The 6,274-nt window shown below is 36.9% G+C and overlaps 2 long non-coding RNA genes across 3 annotated transcripts; both read left to right on the forward strand.

The window, feature by feature from the left end:
- Window positions 1-3,308: 3,308 nt before the first annotated feature.
- LOC114543387 lies at window positions 3,309-3,747 on the forward strand. The gene is made up of 3 exons (XR_003690018.1): window positions 3,309-3,348; window positions 3,549-3,624; window positions 3,707-3,747. It is a non-coding gene; the product is annotated as an uncharacterized LOC114543387 (long non-coding RNA).
- Window positions 3,748-3,987: 240 nt separating this feature from the next.
- LOC114543388 lies at window positions 3,988-5,069 on the forward strand. 2 transcript variants are annotated; one of them, XR_003690019.1, is made up of 4 exons: window positions 3,988-4,018; window positions 4,246-4,381; window positions 4,531-4,701; window positions 5,046-5,069. It is a non-coding gene; the product is annotated as an uncharacterized LOC114543388 (long non-coding RNA). The 2 variants fall into 2 exon arrangements; XR_003690020.1 differs by lacking the exon at window positions 3,988-4,018 and having other exon boundaries at window positions 4,372-4,445.
- The last annotated feature ends 1,205 nt before the right edge of the window (window positions 5,070-6,274 follow it).

Genomic DNA, 6,274 nt, shown 5'->3' on the forward strand with positions numbered 1-6,274 from the left:
CTCTAAAATACCAGTAATCTGTCTGTACCGAGATCGACAATAGGACCGGTCTGGCCGTTTTTTCCGTATAAAGGAAAGCGCCAACACTTTAACGATGAATTTCCTGGTAATATGTTGCTAAATCTGTCACTGTCATTAGTGTTACCCCTTTAACTTGCAATCCACATAAACTCAGCCAACTTTGAAATCTGAATGTTAACAGGAACCAATTTTATCGAAACCAATTCTGTTTTTTTATATAGCCAACGCACGATAACTATGACATTCGACAAGAACAGATAAACAAAAGCTCTTTGTTATCCTCTGAAAAATTTCTAAGCAGTTTGTTGGAAATTCTCACGATAAATGTGGTAAGATGTGCGGTGTTGGTTGCCTATAATCTATGATGAACCCTTGCATTTTATTTTTCCATCCCTCTTGTATGTATATAGCTTTGTTTTGGAAGAGAAATTCCCTTGCAAAACCCAGCAAGTGATTCGTAGCAACTGCCTTTCTAATTTGAACTACCTTTCTAACTAAACACAAGAAATAGATTAACCATGAAAACTTTTCTTCTATATTCGTTCTACTGGGGTTTTAGTTATAAGTAGATTGCTTGATTTTCTGACGTTTGCTCTGTGTCCTCCTTACAGGTTTGTTCTAGTTGCTTTGCAATATATTAAAAAAATACCGGAGTGAAGTTGGACATTCATGTTAAACTAATAGTAAGGTGTGATTGCTTCCAATATTTTGAATCAACTCATGTAGTCTGTTACAATAAATCGACTATTGCATATTCCTCTTAGTGAGACAACAGATGATGAACAGTTTGGGAAATTACTGGAGAAAGTTGCAAGTATGCTACAAAGAAATTTGAGGAGCTTTTCATTCAACTTGTCTTCTTGGTAGTTTATGGCTCTTTGACTGAGGTTGAGAGTTGATTAATAGCCTTTCTCTCTTTACCTTTTTGGTGAAGTTTACCACGTCCACTAGCTTGACCCATGCATAGGAGCAACTCATGAAGTCTGTTATTTGTTTGTCTAGAAATGGGTCATTGCATTTATCGATTGTTCCAGGTAGGTTTACGACAAAACTAAATAATAGTACCAATTTTACCATTTCTTCGCTTATGTATGTTTTACTATTGCCCCGCTAATGGTTCTTACCAATCGTGGTTTTGAATTCGTTCCTCAACAATTTCAGCATCCGTCGACAACAATTGTGAAAGGTGCTGGCATGGTTCTGAAGGCGATAATCGAGGTACGTTTTATTCATTCATTCATCCATTGAGAATTTTCTGCCTTTGACGAACGTCATTTATAACGCTCTGCATTTTTTTACCCGTGATGAATGTACATATTAGTTCAGTTGATATTTAAGAGGTTTTAAAAAGTCTTAATTTTGAGAGGTATTATACACACTTCAAATCAAGCCAGGAACAGATGACGGAAAATGAGTGAACTATAGATCCTCCGGCAGGAATCGAACCTACGCTTTTGCGATGCCGGTGCAATGCTCTTGTCACTGAGGACGTACAGTTGACTCATTTTTCCATCAACTGTTCCCTGCTTGAATTTGAAGTGCGTATAATACCACTCGAAATTAAGACCCTTTAAAACCTCAAGAATATTCCTGCATCGTGTGAAGTGCCTAAAATCATCTGTTAATATTTAGTTAGAACTTCACTTTAGGAAGCTGATGAAGAAACCGCGGCAAAAATACAAGTTCTGGCGCTTGCCGAGGGCGCTCTACCAAAACGCTTACGCATGGCCATGTTTACGCAAAGCACTGATAGACGTTCGCTATTGAACAGGTGCGAATTAGTGTGATTAATTAACAAATTGTTGCAGAGGTATAGCCTCTATTCCATCCACAGGACCTGAGTTGTATTTTAGCAACATTCTCAGATTCATCTTAAAACTTGTGATTTTATAATCCTCTATATACTAGCCATCTGTAAATAGTTCAATTGAGACTAACAAGCATACTCCATAAGTAATTTATAATCATTATTGTTGGCATAGCATCATCCAACAGCAATGGCATTACTTGCGAGAATAATGTTCGTATTAAAGTAGTTATAGTTTTTAATGTCTAAAATATACAAGAAAGTTTAAATGCGAGATTTCCTGTTCATAATTTTTGGTTCATAAACAATTATGTAATAAATTTGAATACGATTTTCACAGCCTGCTGGTTTGCTCTATTACCTTGAAAGCCCTGACGAAGTAAGAAATCTTTGAAAACTTTTTTGCGAGGGCCATTATTTACATAAACCCATTGAGGTGATTCTGACTAACCAATCGTATTCATGACTAAGTGGTATCAACTGCTTTGGTAACTAAACTCCATCATTCATCCTTAAACTGTGCCAACTGCCCCACTGAGGAAATAATTAAATAGTAATTCATTCAGAAGTGTAAAACCTTTTTGTAAAGAAACAATTTTGTTGGAAAGTTTTTATCTTTCCTTCAGCCACCAGAGACTGAAGAAGATCGTTTATCAATTCGTGACAATGTAAAGCTTGCAGAAGTACGTTTTAAATCAACAATCGTGTTCCAAAATTTCATAATGCATGCTTGCATGTACGTATAAGCCTGTTATTTCACGCGTTATACTTGTGTCTTAGAGCTCTGGAAAAACGAGGGGAACGTTGAGGAATCAACTTGAAGGATATCTCTCGCATTGGAGGACAAAAATAGGATTCAAATCCAGGAAAGATGTGAGAATTTAAATCCAGTTTTTTTATTACAAGTAAGTGTTCATATTAAGAAAATGGGAAAATGTTCTAGTCGTTTGAAAGATGAAAAAGCAATGATATTTAAGCGGATCTTTTTTACAGATTCAGTCAAGATCTGACAGCGTACAACCTGATTTGGATATACAAGGTGAGTCTCGAAGTTAAGGTTAGTTTCCGTTGAAAATATAGGATATGGAAATGTAATGGAGGATTTCCTGTCGCTATGAGTATAACAAGACAAATTCAATAGTCCTGACCTCTTTCTCTAAACTGTTCTCGTAAAAGAGTATGAAACAATTTCTTATGTTTTCAATGTGACAGACGCGAGAGGAACTTCTGGGGCACTCGAATCTGATTTGCACGCATTTGCAATGAAAAAGATCTGAGTGGAAACTACATTGTCTTTTGGAATCACCTTTAGTTTGAAGTCCTGTATGAATGTTTAGCTGATGAGCTGAAATAGGTTAGTGATAAGCCTAACTGCTCTAGCTTTTTAACAGTTCTTCATAAAGCGTCCCCCCTTATTCCTCGATAGGAATCAAACTCAGTAACGTATCTCTGCTATCAGGTGACTATTATTTGAGAGTCTTGTTGGAACAAAACGACGAGGAGACGCCGATAACAAATGTGTGAGTCCACGACATTTATCTGTCAGGGTTTGCAAATATTCAAACTACTTTCCATGTGCTTTTCTGTCTGGCTTCCCCCTATTCTCTATATTGCTGCACAGTTCACGTAATGTTATTTGTCCTGCAGAATGTAGTAGAGAAGTATAGAATCATGGATGAAACCATTCAAGATTCGATCGACTTTTCTATTTTGTTTTCAGGCTCGAGTTGTCTAACGATCTGTATCACTGATTCCTATTGACAACTAAACCAACTATGAAAGCAATGTGCCTTCAGGTGAGGATGTCGTTTAGCGGGAATGTAGCCATGTGTAGCCTTCGAAGAATGAATTAAACAAATTGGAATATTTCATTCACAGGCGATGACTAAAGTTTATGGAAAATATCACGAAGAGATTGGAGCTTTTAATGACACCAAGCTAAGGATCATCTGTTATTGATCCAGTGTTACTGCAGGAGCCTGAACTAAACTAACTTTATTCATACTGTTTCGTATTTTTAGCATTTACATGAAAATGGCATCACTAACAGGGATTGGAAGGTAAGCACGCCCTAATTTATTTATCAATACTGTCTTTATATCCTAAACTTTAACGACCATAATTTAACTTTTTCTTCTTTAGCCAGAAAATGTTTATTGGTGTTCCTCGTATGATGAAACGCTTATAAAGGTTTGTGTCGGTTGTGTATTGAACTTGTGTTTAAATTGCCCTTTAAATTGTCTTTGAAGAAACCATTCGATGTGACCATTGCCAGCAAATCCTGGAAGTCACTATAATCTCAATTCCGAGTTTTGTCCGTGATTTCGTTTTACGAAAGCAGAGCGCATTCTGCAAACGTTTTAGGTTCAGTTATTTCTCATTGTTACAGATCTCAATGATAACAATTAATTTTTTAGATCAGAATTCCTATATGGAAACACTCTGTGGTACACCAAGTTACCTCGCTACCAAAATGTTAATCCCGTAGCCTGAAGAACGATCCTACAAGAAATCGTGTGACTGCTGGAGCCTGGGAGTTATACTATATGTTTGGTATGCCATATACTTCAGTTTACTCAAATTCACGTAGTGAACACGATTTGTAATGAAGCTGGAGGTAGCTTAACCTCATTTCAAAATTGGAGTACGTCAATGAAAAGTTAACGTCTTTTAGACTTTCCGGATCTTCTTTATTTTCAAAGCAGGCAAATAACCCATTGGAGAAACAAGTCAAAGAAGGGTCGTATAAATTTCCGAACAACCTCTGGAAGAATGTTAGCAGTGAAGCTAAGGATCTTATAACAAAACTGCTTACTGTTGGTCACAGAAAATGCATCACGGTTTCAGAAGCTCTGGAACATCCTTGGATGAAGGTGATGATGAAATTACTAACCGCCTTATAAACCCCGCATCTAAGATTTTTCAAAATCGGCTGACCTTTTTCGTCTGAAGTCCCAGCTTTTTCGAATTGTTAGAATTAGTTTGGTTGAAGTTTAGAACTGATACAGCTATCCAGCATAAATAAAGTCAGTTTAGTTCAGGTTTCCTCCTGTAGTAACACTGCATCAATACGGGATGACCCCTACTGGACCTCCAAAGGACAATTTAGAACTGATAGAACTATACGGTATAAATAAAATTAGTTCAGTTAGGAGAGAAAGCTTTTAAAAGTGTTAGATTGATCCACGATTTAACAAGTTTTTTTTGTCTTTTGTAGGATAAAGAAATGATAGAAAAAGCAAAAATGATAAAACCGACCGTGGATGGAAGATCAATGTCTTATTATAAAAGGTATGTTGAAAACTACGATACTTGTCCCGTTCTTCCGTCCAATGACCCTTATTTTCAACTCGCAATTGCAATGAAACATTACATGTTTGCAAGTTACATCGAAATTTAACCAGCTTTCCGAAACAATCTCAAGGCGCTGTTACACTACGCAACTTTCCTTGCAAATTGCAAAACCATTCTACTCCTGAGGCATCTAAAGTTGTCAAATACGAACATCTATTACGATCTGCTAACGTTTCCTTAGTATTTCGAACACTCTTTACAAATTAACATCCTTCGGAATTATAATTGCATTGCAAGTTGTAAGGAAAATTGCATATTGTATAGTAGCGCCTTCAGTAAAGTTGAAAACTCACCGTGCAATGAAACATTGCATGTCGGCAAGTTAAAAGGCAGAAAATAACTGTCACCGTACATGGTGAAGACTGGCCGACGGTCACGTTCAGCAGACGAGGCTCTGCGAGCAAATAAAATACTCAGTGGCGTAGCCAGCACGACAATTTAGCAGCATGACTGAAAATGCTTCATGTAAGATCACATCACTAGTTATTCCGATAAATAAAAGAACAGGGGCCGGTTGTTCGAAAGGTGGATAAGTCGCTATCCAACGGATAACTCACTATCCAACGGATAAGTTTTATCCAGCGTGTGATTTGGGTTGCACGAAGCTTGTATAACTTTATCCAGAGGATAAAAATCGCTATCTACCGGATAAATTTATCCAAGGTCCGGAGGTGGTTTAAATCCACTATCCAGTGGATAAATTCAAAGATACAAGGTAACACTGTAAACATTTATATAAAATAGGACAAAAATGCAATATTCCTCTTACTGTGTTTCAACAAACTAATACACATCATGATTGTATTCACTATATATTAAAAATGTTTTCGAAGTGCAATTTGTCGCAGCAGCGTTTCACGTTGCCTACACATTCCGTTCGACCGGCGATTTTTTGGACATCCTCGCATTTATAACAGGTGGTAAATTTACTATACGCTTCTAATCAGTTTATAAACGCGAATATGCAAAGAAAGATTCAACCTATTCCAAGGAAACTTGCTAATATCTAAGTAATTTCATTCACGAACATTAAAATAGTGTTTCTAAATTTGCTATTGGACCGAAAGGCAAAGCGTTGCAAGGTCAAGGAAT

The sequence above is a fragment of the Dendronephthya gigantea genome, unplaced genomic scaffold (genome assembly GCF_004324835.1).
Source record: "Dendronephthya gigantea isolate DGI-Jeju-01 unplaced genomic scaffold, DenGig_1.0 000448F, whole genome shotgun sequence".
In the NCBI taxonomy this organism is placed as follows: Eukaryota; Metazoa; Cnidaria; class Anthozoa; order Malacalcyonacea; family Nephtheidae; genus Dendronephthya; species Dendronephthya gigantea.